Consider the following 14,962-nt stretch of genomic DNA (forward strand, 5'->3'; position numbering starts at 1 on the left):
GTTGCTGGTCAGTTGCTAACTCATGTCCAACAGTATTGTGAGCCCACCCAAAAAAATTATTTACCTTATAACTGGAAGTTTGACCCTTTGAACCACCTTCCTCCAATTTCTCTTCCTCCTGCCCTTCACCTCTGGTAACCACAAGTCTGATCTTATTTTCTGAGTTTTAAGTGATAACATTATACCTTCTTAAACATGAAAAGCTTTTTTGCCTTCAATGCAAAGGTCAGAATACTGGATATTCTCAAACATACACACATACACAAACATATATAATAGTTTTAAATTTTTGGATATCAATTTGATAATATATATGCCAAAAGTCACAAAATGTTGATATTATTTGACCTTAAGTAAATCCAGTTCTACAAGCTTATACTAAAGAAATAATTAAGGACAGACAAAAAGATTTATATACAAGACTATGCATCATTATGGTATTTGCAAAAGTGTTCATTTTGAAAGCAAAGTAAAATGCTGAACCATAGAGAACTGGTTAAACTGCAGAATTCTTTGCAGTCATTAGAAATGATATAGGATGCTTCTGACAGGAAAGAATTATCACTGTATGTTGATAAAAAGAAAAGGCTGGATACAAAACAATATGCGTAGTATGACCTCATTTTTATTTTGCATAACACACTGAGAGATGTTTGCGGTGCTGCTATCTGGTGAGACGATGTCTGCTCTCATTTTTCCCTTCTCTTCCAATTTTTCTCCCATGTGCATGTATTGCTTTTGTAATAAGAAAAAAAAATTAAGTTACACTTCATTCTAGAAGAAAATTAAGTGCACATCTTGTGCTGGGCGTGGGGGATGTCTGTGCATACACAATCTCTAATTGTCACAGTCTTGCAGACAGGATTAAGTGACTCACCTAGTCAGACAACTGGTAAACCAGCAGTTGCGCTAAGAAATCAGGCTCCCAAACTCCTGTTTCCTTCCCTCTTGGCGAGTCCATACTACTTGTTCCCTAAAATCAGATGTTTTTTCATCGATTTCACTATGATATTACAAAGAGTTTTTCATATAAGCCAAACAAAAACATCTTTTAAACCAACACAATATCTCAAATAAAATTTAGGGGATTGTAAATAGGCAAAAAAAAGTGCCTTTAAAAGAAATTTCTTTCACTTGAGCTTATAGCTAAGCCCCCTAAAGCCTGTGATGAGACAGGGAGGGGGTAGGAACAGTAGGAGGCCAAAAAAAGAAAAAAAAAAAACAGAAGACATTCATGTGGGAACAACAATTCATGCAGAATTACCCACAGCCAAGTCTCAGCTGATGGAGAAAGTCAACCAGATGGGTATTTGTCTTTCTGCCTGTGAACCTGCAGTTATGTTTTTGCCAACCGGTCATTTTATGCCCCTCTGCTTCTGTGTAAAGTACAGTGCATGGAATTACATTGTGCTCAATAGAAACTGTCACTTCACTAAGTGCTTTATTCATTATTTACCCATTTTCATCTTTCTCTGAACCTGGGAAATTATATCTTTGTGGTGTGATATGCATCCCTGCGTGATCAAGTATGAACCTGTCAAACTTTTGCCTCTTCTTTCTGATCTCACTGTGTCTTGTGGTTTTTACAGAGTCTTTTTGTTAGCAAGATACTGTATTGAGATAACAAATCTTTTCAATGCTGCTTCAATCCTCTATTGTCTGTTTTGTCCAGCCTACACTGTGTATTACTTAGATTTAATGAATTGATTTTCACTCTCCTCTTCCTGAAGATCAGAGCTTTCTTCATGTTTTAGGTTGTTATTCCTAAAAGTCTGTAAATTTGTATATTCTTCCTTTAAAGGTTTTTTTAAAAAAATAGTTATTCTATTTATTTGGATCTTAGTTGTGGCATGCGGGATATAGTTCCATGACCAGGGATTGAACCCCAGCCTCCTGCATTGGGAATACGGAGTCTCAGCCACTGGACCACCAGGAAAGTCCCCATTCATATATTCTTAAGCCTTTAAGTGCTTTACAGTCATATAGGCTTCTCCACATTCTAATCCAACTTATTCAGTCATATAGGCTTCTCCACATTCTAATCCAACTTATTTTTCAGTCCTTTTTCTTCAGTCCTTCAACACAAATCCAAAAGCAAGTCATCCAAACTTCTCATTCATGACAATTATTCCACTTTCATTCACATTTGGTCATGCTGGTTCCTTCACCTAGACTGTCACCCTCTTTGCCCTTGGAAATCCATGAAATTCAAATACCACCTCCTTTTCTGATCACACTAATTAAAAAAGCCTTTCTCTGCATTCATATGTAACAGTTTTACAGCTCCTGCAGCGCTTCTCATAGAGATATATATTATATTCCCTTGGTTATGTCTTATCTCCTTCAATAAATTCTAAACCCCATGAGGTCTAGAAGAGTGTCTTGAAGCAATAATGTCTTGCCCTTAAGAGGTCCTCAAATATTATTTTATGAATGAACAAATAAACCTAACTGTGTTTCTCCAAGATCCTGGCCATGAGGATGAAGGCCAATGTGCACAGTGAACCTAGAGTTCATGGATTTCCCGGGCAAGAAGTGGCTCCTCTCTCACCCCCAGCACACACATAGCCCTTCTGTTTAACTATTAATTTCAATCTGGCCTTGACTGTCAATTTACTTCATCTTTTAGTGTTTATTTAGTACTTCATGTTTGGGAAGAGCTTTGTAACCATTTATTAGTTATTCTTCTGTGAGACAGATCAGTATTGTCATCCTTCTTTTATGATCAGGAAACTGAAGCCCAGAAAAAGTCTATGACTCATGGAGGAGCAAAGATAATGTCAATGTTAAACTCTACAGCACTGAAATTTCTTGCCTGCAGGTTCTCCTACCTCACCACATTTCCCACCAGAAATCAGGGCTCAGGAATCCGCATAAAAGAACCTCCCAACCCAAATAAGGCTGGATTGAGAGAAACCTGAAGGTCACAAATCCAAACAGTTATCCCAAACTGTAGGATTGGTGTTTTTTTTTCTTCCTTGAAAGTAACACTCTTCAGTGCTAACTACAGCACCAGAGAAAGGAAGCTGCTTGCATCTTGGCTGGCAGGTGTTTACTTTTCTAAGAAACAACAAGCAAGTAGGTTATTATCATGTATGTTATTAAAGATCTAAAAATATTCAGTTCAAACCCTAATTTGAGCAATATAGCCTGCCACTCAAATGTCCTGGAAGTGCTTCACAAATGATGATACTTTATATGAATGTGAGATCTATCACTGTGTTATGTTTATTTTCCTGCAAACCCCATGAAACTGCTTCATTTCTTTACTTTCTGTCTTGACTTTTTGCTTGAACAGGGCACAAGTTCTTTAAGGTCTCTGGGGCTGTTTTAGGGAAAAAGGCAGGCACATGAGAAGCCTTTTATGATGTTCTCCTGCCCAAATAAGCTATAATTGCGTGTATCTACATGGCTGCCATGCTGATTGGTTGAAATGAAAGAAGCATTTCAGGTAGGTGGGTGGTCATCATTTGGACAACTGCGCCAGTGGCTTGACGCCGTGTCTAATAAAGGGCCCTAGAAAACGCCAACCACTTCTCTGCACCTGTTCACATTTCACTCCCTCTCACCTCCCATCTCCTCTCTGACCACAGTCACCTTGCCTCTCCCCTTCTCATCCCAGGAAGCAAGCTTTACGAGGCCAGGGGAGAATCTCACCACAGCGAAATCTGCCTCAATTTCAATCAGCCGCAGAGAGGGGAAAGTGTCCAAATTAAGCTGCTTGATTACGGAAATTAATCTTGTCATTTAGCGTCCTGTTCTGCAGAACAGGGCCTCTGATTAGCCTCCTTGTTTCAGAATATTACAAGTTGCCGTTTATTAAGCGGGAGGCGTTTTTTGTACTCAGGCGAGTCAGAGGGAAAGCAAAGGTGCCAGGAGCTGCCGACAGAAGGGCATCCAGTCGAGGACCCTTGCCGGCTTCCACACCCAGGTTCTCCCAGGAAAAGACAGTCACGGCTTCAGGGCCACAAGCAGCCTGCCCAGCTGGGGACCATGTCTTCCATGGGAATTCAAGAAGCAGCAAGATAATGCATAGTCCTTGATCCTTTTAAGTAACGGAACAAGCCTTGTGCCCTAGAGAGAGTCAGATGACGGGTTATTTCATGCAGTGCACAATTAAAATCCAACGTGTGGACACACACCCAGAGGTTATTACAAGATACTGAATATGACCCCCTCTGCTATACAGTGCATCCTTGTTGCTTACCTATTTACGTATCTGTTAATCCCATGCTCATAATTTGTCCCTCCCTCTCTTCCTCTCTCCTTTGGTAACCATTAATTTGTTTGCTATGTCTGTGAGTCTGTTTCTGTTTTATATATAGTTTCTGTATTAATTTTTAGAGTCCACACAGAAATAATATCATATAGTCTTTATCTTTTGCTGACTTACTTCACTAAGTATAATATTCTCTAGGTCCATCCACATGGCTTCAAATGGCAATGTTTTATTCTATTTTATAAACCATTCTCTTTTATAAAAACTTATTGTGGTAAGAACATTTAGCATGAGATATATCTTCTTAATAAATTCCTAAGTGCACAATAAATATAAAATAAAATCCAACATGTAGAGAAGTTGCTGCTTTTATAGGGTCATTGCTGTAGCAGCTCTGAATTGTATTAGCATCCAGACTGAGAAAACCTTAAAGATTGCATGCGTGCCCTGTTGCAGGGAGAAGCCCAGAGATCACTCTGTCTCTCCCATTGGCATGCATCGGCATTTTTAAACTTTGAAGGTGCACGTTATCTGGTAGAAGGCAATTTGCTTACCAGACCATGTTCCCAATTTCAGAGCTGCTGGGGTCACTTTGAATTTGGTTGTGGGAGGGAGTCAGAGTTGACCTGCTCCCAATTCGCACGACTTTCTGGCAGAAGCGCTTCTTCCAGTGACGTGCACCACTCCAAAGGAAGTCCAGCGTGGAACAATGGGGCAGCTCAGTGCAGGGGCCCCAGGATGTCATTAGAATGGCTCAGGGGCTCCCGAGCCCTAGAAATCAGAGCCCAGGTCACCAGCAACCAATAGATCAAGTGGTGCTAGGAGACAACTGCTCATTAACCAAAGCAAAACAAAAAGCAGCTTGACAACAGAGGTCACTGTTTTTCAGGTGTATCCTAATTTCTCCTTAGAATCAGAGCAAAGTACAATCAAGGTGATGAGCGATATAGGGGATGTGTACTGATCAAAGGGACCAACCAATCAGAAATGCAGAAAAATGACTCTGGAACTGGATCTCTGAACCTTGGTTCTATTGACATTTTGGACAAGATAATTCTCTTACACAGGGCTGCCCTGGGCCCCATAGATGCTTGAGCAGTCTCCCTGGCTACCCATAAGATGGCAGTAACACCCTCTACCCACAACCCAAAAGGTCACCAGATACTGTCAATATCTCTGACGGTCAAAACTCCTTTCCCTTGAGAACCACGGCTTTAGAATAAGAGCAATCTCAGAAAAACCAATTTCCTAAATTTTCCTAGTTAAGTTCATTGTGCCCTTCAGCTGAGAGACATCATAGTGTGGCAGGGAAGACTGTGAGGTTTGGAGGCCAGTAGGCCCACGATCAAGTCCCAGTTACCATGTGTGCTAGTGTGTGATCGCGGCTGACGGACTTTATCTCTCTGAGCTTCAGTAGGATGAGAAGAATTTCACTGCACAGTTTTTATGAGGATTAAAACATATACTACTATATGCCTGGCATGTGGTTACGGAGGAGATATTAAAAACCGGTGGTGGAACTTCCCTGGTAGTTCAGTGATTAAGGCTTCGCCTTCTAATGCAGGTGGTGCAGGTTTGATCATTGATCAGGCAGCTAAGATCCCACATGCCTTGTGGCCAAAAAACTAGAGCATAAAACAGAAGCAATGCTGTAACAAATTTAATAAAGACTTTAAAAATGCTACACGTTTTTAAAAAACAACAATATAATAAAAAAAAAAAAAGAAAACCCAACAGTGGCAATCATTAGCACTCAAAATCTTAGACTCTGAGACAGAGAATCTGAGACAGGGAATCACATGCCAAAGACAAGGAGAGAACTTGTAAAGTGAAATATTAGCCACCTTGGCTGGTCACCATGGAATTTTGTTATAAAGGGTTTAAGGAAGGAAAGGAAGAGAGAGATAAGGAAGACCCCCCAGAATCTGGGCTCCTTGAGGCTGGGAACATTTGGGATATAGCTGCACAATGGGACGGCAAGTGTGACTACCTAAACCAGCCTCCTGGCCACTTCCATGCCCCCACCTCATCTTCCCCCAGCACTCAGAGCACTCTTGTATAAACGCTAACACCCTCCCATTTCTTCCCTGCACACTTCACAGCACCCAGGTTTCTCCACCTGGCCTGAGGGTCCAGCGTACCCCCTTCCCGACCTGATCGGTCGCTCCCTCCCCTGTTCACTCTGCTCCATCCAGGAAGGCTTCTAGCTCATTCTGCAACTGCCAAATGCCTTCCTGTTTCAAGCCTTCTCCACTGGCTCTTCTCTTAACCTAGAACTGCCTCCTCCTTCCCATCCTTCAAGCTTCTGTCCAGGCGCCATCTCTTCTGAGAGAACTATTTCACCCATCCTTTCAAAATGAACTCCCTCTCCATCGTCTACTGTTCTTTATCCCCTTACCTTCTTTCCTTTCTTTGCAGGACTTAACTTCTGCCCCAAACTACATCTTGTGTTATCTGTTTTCTGTCTCCTTCATGAAAATGTAAGTTCAAAGCAGGGACTCTGTCTTGTCCACTCAGTAGCCCCAAAGTCTAGTCAGCCACGGGCACTCTGCACCTGTTTGTCGAATGAACGTAGCTGAGTTGCAGGCACGCTCACTCTCAGGGATTTTCTTACTGGTGAGCGCAGCCAGTAGCCCACCTCCTTGAGCACCGGCTCATGAGAAATGAGTAACCCCAGGCACTCCTGAATGAACAGTCACTGCGTCCGCCTTAGTGGTGCTTGCATGCATCTGCCTAATGCCCAGCACTGTGCCTGGCACACAGCAGACACCCAAACGTGGATGGCTTCTACTATCAGAGAAAACAGAGGAATGAGGAATAAACACTTTTTTGCTCTGTCAGGACATCCCAAAACTGGGCCAGTTGTTCAAAGTAAGAATGGGGTCACAGAAGGCCTCTCTCCTCCTTTCCAGCACCCCTAAAACATCTCCACAAATAATCATTGTGGAGGAACGTGACTGTGTGGACTGGAATTAATGTACTTTGGCCACCTGTCACACTGAGTAGGGTTCATTTATCATATCCAGCAGCCAGATTCATTAATCTAATCACAAGCCACTGCCACCTATGGTAACTAGCAGGAAAGAGTGGCCTTGTTTCAGTCAATGGACTCTGGGCACGCATAGCTGGGGAAGGAGATAACGAGGAAGATGTCAAATCAAACCAGAGATTACAGTATGGAAACCAAGCCCTCCCCATGAGTCCATTTCCATTCTGCAAGGGACAGACCCTCTTTACAGCTGTAAAATACAGCCAGATATCCAGAAGGGTCCCCTCTATGCCTGCACGGTGCCCTTCTGGACAATATTACTTACAAATGCTTCAGCGGGTTTTTTTTTCCTTCATAAAATAGAGTAACTTGGGCTCAATGAAGCTACAAACTCTGGCAACTAACACACTAGCCTGCTTGGAGGGCAGAGAGTGGATGATGGCACTAAGACTTCCAGTTTGGAACTGGCCACAGAGGTCACCTTCCAGTGGAGATAAGGAAGGAGGAAGAATCTATGATCTATGAATAGGGGTAAGCTATGAATAGAAAGTAAGGATGCTAAATCTGGGGTTTCTGAATGGACCTCAAGGAATTCATGAAGCCCCTGAAACTGCATGTAGAATTGGGTATGTGGATATTTTCCTGGAAAGGGGGCCTACAGCTTCCTTTGGGGTCTTTAAAGGCTCTGTAAGCCATGTCCATAAGTCTCCAAAGAGAAAAGGAAGGATGTCTGGTAACTCATAAGATATAGTGGTGTTCATAGGCAGTATTCAATTTTTCAGTTAATCAATCTATGCAACCATAAAAATCAATTCAACAAATATTTGCGAAGCCCCAGACTTGCAAGGTACTGTATAGCACCATGTCCATGGGAGTGTGCCTGACAGAAGAAATTTTGGGAAAATGTTAGTATTCTTTTCTTTTATGTGGGAATAAAGTTCTTAGCAAAATGTTGACTGAAATAACTTCTGGGATCAGGCATTTGGACTGAATATGATTCACCTGTTACATTTGCATTTCCCACTATTGACTCTCCCCAACCTCGATTTTCATCTGTACATAATATTTTTTTTCATTTTTCCTCTTCTCATCTGTCACCAAATCTGTTTCAACTTTGAACATTTTCCATGAGCAAAATCCTGCCACAGTGCTTTGCATTTCATATAGGAAGAACAGTATAAAATGAAACAAATAAAAACTGCAAATGAAATAAAAAATTCTGTTTTACTCTATTAAATCCAAGGCAGCTGCAAGAGATTAAATTGCAATGTTTGAGAGAAACGGAAGTGAAGAAAAGAAATAAGAAAATTAATAGTAAGATAGAGATGCTGATCAAGGTGTCTACCTTAGACACATGATGTTGAAAACCATGAAACCATGTGCATTTGGGAGTGAAAAGACACTGGACTCGCCTTTAGAGGATCACTGTAGAAATCAGTAAAGGCATTTCATGGTAAACTGGAATCCAGGCTACAGTGAGGTAAGCAATTGAGAAGTTTGGGGAAGTTTTATGTAAAACTGGAACTCAAGAAAAGTAAAGACCAAGCAATAAAGCTATTTAAAGAGTCATCCATTTGAATACTGAACATCAGAATTATGATAGAAGGCTAGAATAAGAGTGGGCAAAAATGAGAACCAGATGGCGAGGCAAGCATGTGAGAATGCTGTGGATCCCAAACACTACACTTCCGGTACTTGGTTACAGGAAGTTGGAAACAGGGGGAGGATAAAATTGGGGGGGAGGAGGTGGAGCAATAACAACAGCAGCCACAAGAATAATAATAACTAAAAGTAAAGAGCAACCTACTATATGCCAGTGCTTGACACATACTCTCATTTTATTTGAATGACCACTCTACAAGGTTCTGTAACAAATGAGGAAACAGAAGGAAAGATGGAGGCATTTGCCAGAAGTCATTTATGAAGGATTTACACCCAAGCTTGCCTGCCTCCTGGGCTTCCCTGGTGGCTCAGTGGTAAAAAATCTGCCTGCAATGCAGGAGGCCTGGGTTCTATCCATGGGTCGGGAAGATTCCCTAGAGAAGGAAATGGCAACCCACTCCAGTATTCTTGCCTGGAGAATCCCATGGACAGAGGAGCCTGGCGGGCTACAGTCCACAGGGTTGTAAAGAGTAGGACACGACTGAGCGACTAACACTTTCACTTTTTTTTTGTGGTGGTGGGGGGGCCTCCTCCTAAGTGTTAATTCACTCAATGAAGCATAAAAGAACTCAAGAATTTAGAACACATACCTTTTCTGAAGTGAGCACCTACAGGTCAATAATGGGTAATAAAATAGAAAATATCACAGAATAAGTAACAAAATTACCCTTCTCAAAATGTTTTCTTTTTCTCACTGTTGTTTTAATGAAGCTGTACAGTCCCACCTTTGGGGAAACTGGAAAATCCCAAGGCTGACAGTTTTTATGCCTCTGTGTACATGCGTTCTCACACTCCATCAACTGAGTCTTCAGATCAGCGTGGACAACGACTCAAGAGGCAAAAACCATGGACGTGTCACCGCTTCAGGATTTCCCTAAGTGGTTCCTTTTAGACACAATAATAAAATTCCTTTTAACACGGATGTTAAAAAGTCACAAGGAAGGAAACAGCAAAGATTCACAGTGAGGACCAAATACCTGGGTTTCCAGGTAACCAGGGAAGTGTTTGGATTTAGGAACTTAAATCTAAAGTACAAGATGCTCTCAGAAGAGATAAAGGTGGGTTAATGAGAACTTCCCTCTCCTGAGTGTTCCTCAGTATGCAGTCCCAGCCACAGGGACCCAAGAAAAGAAGAGCCAGGTCAGACCCCACATGTCACATTTAGGGTTGGCTGAGATGGCCAGCAAAGGTGAGAATCACTACAAGTATTTTTGGAATGTGATGCTTATTTTATGTATTCTAGGATTTAGGACCAGTCCCACTGGGACCACTAAGAGTTATGAAACAGCCACAAAGCTTAGTACCCAAGGAGAGAATGAAAGAATTTCAGTGAATAACCTGAGCCTCCATCGAGTCACCAAACCTGTTCTCTATCGTTACAGATATTCTTTAGGAAGTTTAAGCTGCTTTAACCTGTATTTTCTGCCATGACCAATACCCTCTCTGCCTTGCAACACTGTTCATCAGAGTTTCTGGTGACGACAGTAATGTTACCTACCTTTGCTATCCAGTGTAAGAACCACTAGCCACATGTGACTATGGAGCACTTGAAATGTGGCTCATGTCATTAAGAAACTGAATTTTTAATTTTATTTAGTTTTAACTAACTTAAATTGAAATTTAAATAGCCACAGGTGGCGAGTGATTACTGTGTTGGTCATGGCAGAAACTTTAGAACTTTAAGCAGGCTTGGCTCTTATTTCCTAATTCTTCCTGTTTCTGAAAGCTATTTTCAACTCTTCCCTTAACTTTTAGCTCTCGGATTTTTTAAAATCTATCTTTAAATGTCAATCTTGTTTTTCAAGGTCTTTTTATACCGCACCTTTATCTTCGGTTAAAGTCTTAAAATTGCCCTTTTACAGGTCAAAAACAGAGGAATATTGGCAGTTTCCTATGGTTCAACTCTATATAATGTGTCCTGGGTTTCTTTGGTATGACTGATATATGACACAAAGAAAGCTATACACATAGAAACCATCTGTGGTTAAATAAATGAATGAAAGGATGAATGAGTGAAGGAACAAATGAATATTGACTGAATAAATGAATGATGAAGTTAGGTGGCCAGCAAGTAACTTAAGCATTACTCAAGGTAACTCTCTTCAAATCAGTGGGCAAACATAACTGATATTGAGGTTAAGCCATGAGGCAAAACCCTCTCAAATCAAAAAACATGTAACAGGAATAGATTTCAACTGAATCTAGTATTAGGTACCATTCAGAACAGACTACATATATTAAATCCTGACACTATAAGAATAAAATAATCATGGAGAATCCAGGGATTCACAAATTCCTGGAGCAGAAAATGATTAAAAATCATTAAGGGTGAGTTGCTTATTGAGGAGGGAAATGGCGTCATTAGAAAAGGGAGATCTAGGGATATTTACCAAGACATTTGAAGAGTCTGTAGAAGAGACGTGTTCAGAGTCTAATAATGGGTCTTTGGGGATGCATCTGTGTAACATGAGAACTGGAGAAGTGAAAAAAAAGATTGCCAGTTCTTAAAAGTCTAACAAACTAAGCTCTCACTGCAAACAATCTGGCTTGGTGTAGTTCATGAAAGCCCATTGTGCCTATCTTTGAAGTGGAAAGATGAGTTAAAACGCACATACATTTTCTGCCTGTCCTTCTAAAAATGGACTTGTAGACTTTAGGCTTTCTTCTGCTACTTGTATTCATGGGCTTCATTTGACGTCATTCCTTACACAATAATCTTTCCATTAAAAGAACACAAATAGGTGATAACTGCAAGTGTAAATCAACACCCTGAGTTGATTTACCCAACACACACATACATACACAAACACACAAATAGCTGCAGGGCTCTGTGTATGAAACGATGCCACAAACCAACAGCCAGCAGTGCATACACAGGAGAGGTGTTTGCAGAGTAAAGAATCATGCATAGTCTGTCTCATGGTCCCCATTTGTGAAAATCAGTTCATACATATATATCATAGGATGGCTAAGACCACTGTCTGTGCACAGATAGAAGAGATAACAGGTCCCTAAAGAGTCAGATCCTGCACCCTTATTCCAATGGGTTATTAAAAAAAAAAAAAAAACAGACACGAGTAGCTAACACCTGTAAAACTATGAGGTTTGACAATGCCATAAAAGGGAAACCGGAAAAGTGGATGCAAACGGGTAAGACAACCAATATATGGTAAAATTTTTCTCTCCATCCTATTGGAAAATTCACAGAAGATTTAAGGTTTAGTCTCTACCAGTGATTTGGACTAGGTTCCTATTTTTCTCCCCACCTTCCTCCACTTATAAGAGGCCAGAACAACACGTTACAATGAGGTTACAATGAAAAGTCACAGTTTGGGCAAGAGGCTGCATGCTTTTTTGGATTCCATGCTATATGAAGCATGGAAATTCTACTCTGGGAAGGAGTGAGAGGCAGAACCTGGTTTCCATAGCACTGCCATGGAAACAACTCTCTGCGACTCTGCCTCCAGGCCCTCTCAAACTGAAACATCTCTCCCTTTTTTTGCTCCCACACCCACCTCCATTATCACATGCCCCCAACCCCTCACAAATGATTAAAGGGTATTTTGAGAAAGCGGGGCCCTAACCGGGCTTCTGCCTGGTGATATTAATACACATTAATATCCTTGAAAGAAGAAGAAAAAAAAAATCAGATGTTTCTTCCTCTTTCATTGGGGGTGAAAGGGAGGTGGTGGATAAAAAGGAGAAAAATAAAAACCAAAAGGTCCAAACCTCGAAACTCGAACTTGCAGAAATATAAAAAATCTTATCAAGTAGTGGATTAAAGATGTGCTTACTAATCTCATGCAGTTGGTTCTCTGATCCTGTTTTGTCTACCTGGAATGCCGGCGTCCAAATATAAAGGATTTAACTGCTAGAATGTCTACGGGCCTCTCCCCTAATCACTAGTATGGATGATCAATTGGAGCTTTGGAAGGAATTTTTTTCTCAGTCTCCATTCCTTGGTCAGAATTCTGAATGTAAGTTCAGAAGGGGCCATGTAGAATTAGGTAGAAAATTCCGACAGAAGGAAGCATGGGTGACTGCACAAGTTTGTGTCCCTTGTATCTCTCTCTGGCCACCCTGAAGGCTGAGTGACAGCCGGCCAGTGGCACACAGGACTGGAATCTGGCTCGGTGATATGCACTCTGGTCGAGCTGGAGCGATGCCCGTGGACCAGGAGCAGCCGAGAGCTCAGAGGGACTGGTAACCAGCAGATGCTCGGGAACTAGACAGAGCATGTCAGGACAGTTCCTGGCCAAGCCAGGGGACTGCAGCTTGGACCCTCAGAATCCCCTTCCTGTCTTCATATCTTTCCCCACCTGACAAAATGTACTTGAGACACTGACCTTTCCGCACGTGGAATGCACAGATGCACAAAAGCTTTACATTTCAGAAGAGCCTGAAGCTACAGTTCCTGGTAAAACTGTTGTGAGGAAAGGGAGCAAAGGAGGGATTCGAAAACTGCTGATGGGGAAAGATGGGGCTGTGATTTTTAACCCCTTCAGCATCACCTGATAATGAGTTCAGAGCAGAGAGGGTGCACATACGTAAGCAGAGAAGATGAAAGTCAGGACCTGAGTTTCCAGCAGCCCAGGAATGCATCTTCAGGGGCCAACAACTAAAATGCTCTATGTCTTTATTGCTTCACCTGAAAAGTCTCCTCCGCCTGCCTTGATGAGGACTGTGAAATGGAAAGCAAAGCCGAGATCAGTCAGAGTTAGACAAGGGGGAGTAAAATTACACTGGAGTTCTGAATTATTCATTTTTATTTATGTATTGTAGTGGCAATTGCTACAGTTTTTTGTTTCTCCTGGATGTTGAAATTGTAAAAAGAAGACTGAATAATTCAGCATGACTCAAGAAAACCTAAGTGGAGTACTGGCTGGGCAGTGAATGCCTATGAAATAGGGTCATTTTGCTGTTTTTCTTAGCTTTTGTGTGATGCCCCAGTCTATAATTTAATTATCAACCTATAACGGTGTTAATGAACGTGATAAAATTTGTAGAGCATTTCAATGTTCTAAACGTGATTGAGCTGTCTCAATCTCTTCATTTTCACCACAGGGCAGGAAGGAGCACAGAACCCAGTGGGGAAAGCCCTGGGATGTTCTGGAACCAAAGGCCACTTCAGGAAGACGTTGGCTCCCACACATGCCTGAGGCCCATTTCCGGGCACTAATTCCTGCCCTGGCTCTTGAGCGCAGTGTTGAGCTCTGGATGCAGTCTTATTTCATACCACTGCAAGCTTACAGACAAAGCAGGATTTATTTTCAAAGGGGTGTGTTACTCCAGTCTAAGAGTCACAGGTGAGTTGAGGAAACAGAGAAAGCGTCAATTTCTCATTATTCCTAGAGACTGAGGAGCCCAAACTCCAGCCCAAACCTTATATACTTCAATCCACTTCCTCATGACATCTGCTTTAGAGAGTCCAGAAATGCTGCCTAAGGGAACCAATCAAAAAGGGCTTGAAGAAGGGAGAATGGACATTGGATTGAAGAAGAGAATATCCACTCCCTGAAGAAGACCTCAATTTCCCAGCAAAGGCAGGACCATCCTGACATACCTCATTCCAGGGTCCAGGTCTTTATTCGTCTCCTCCCTCCATGGTCGGCCTTCAGGGGAGAGGGGTTCTCTTTTATACTACAGGCTGTTTAGCAGTTCTGGCTCCCTCCACTGTGAGAATAACCTTTCATTGTAACCTCTAATCTACAGTCACACATTTCAAAACAGCCCATGGGCTTAGTACAAGATGAACTGTGTCCCTCTGAAGTTCATGTAGTGGAAGCCCTAAGCCACCCTCCACAATTTCACAATATGACTGCACTGTAGACAGGACCTCTCAAGAGGTGATTAAGTTAAAATGGGGCCATTAGAGTGGGGTCATTACTAGAGTCACTAGTGACCAGTACCAGTGTTCTTATAAGAAGAGAAGATTTGGACACCAGGAACATGTTTATAAGAGAAAAGATCACATGAGAACCTACAGCAAGAAGACAGCCATCTGCAAGGCAAGGAGAGAGGCCACAGGAGGAATCAAACCTGCTGACACCCAGATCTTGGACTTCTAGCCTCCAAAACTTTAATAAAATAAT

The 14,962-nt window shown here is 41.8% G+C and overlaps 1 protein-coding gene and 1 long non-coding RNA gene across 4 annotated transcripts in view; both read right to left on the reverse strand.

Annotated features, from left to right (window-relative positions):
- GRIN2B (glutamate ionotropic receptor NMDA type subunit 2B) overlaps positions 1 to 14,962 on the reverse strand; it is a 483,052-nt gene that overhangs the window by 279,483 nt on the left and 188,607 nt on the right. Inside the window, exon 1 of one of the 3 annotated variants that reach the window (XM_070453651.1) lies at positions 14,434 to 14,518. The exons of the other annotated variants lie outside the window; for them this stretch is intronic. The gene's annotated coding sequence lies outside the window, so the exon portion shown is untranslated. Of the gene's footprint in view, positions 1 to 14,433; positions 14,519 to 14,962 lie in introns of those variants that run through there. 3 annotated transcript variants of the gene reach the window in all.
- On the reverse strand, positions 629 to 12,808 carry LOC139030600 (uncharacterized). The gene is made up of 3 exons (XR_011482992.1): positions 12,665 to 12,808; positions 878 to 973; positions 629 to 735 (listed from the first exon to the last, which is right to left on the reverse strand). It is a non-coding gene; the product is annotated as an uncharacterized lncRNA (long non-coding RNA).

This window comes from Odocoileus virginianus, chromosome 23, assembly GCF_023699985.2.
Source record: "Odocoileus virginianus isolate 20LAN1187 ecotype Illinois chromosome 23, Ovbor_1.2, whole genome shotgun sequence".
Lineage (NCBI taxonomy): Eukaryota > Metazoa > Chordata > Mammalia > Artiodactyla > Cervidae > Odocoileus > Odocoileus virginianus.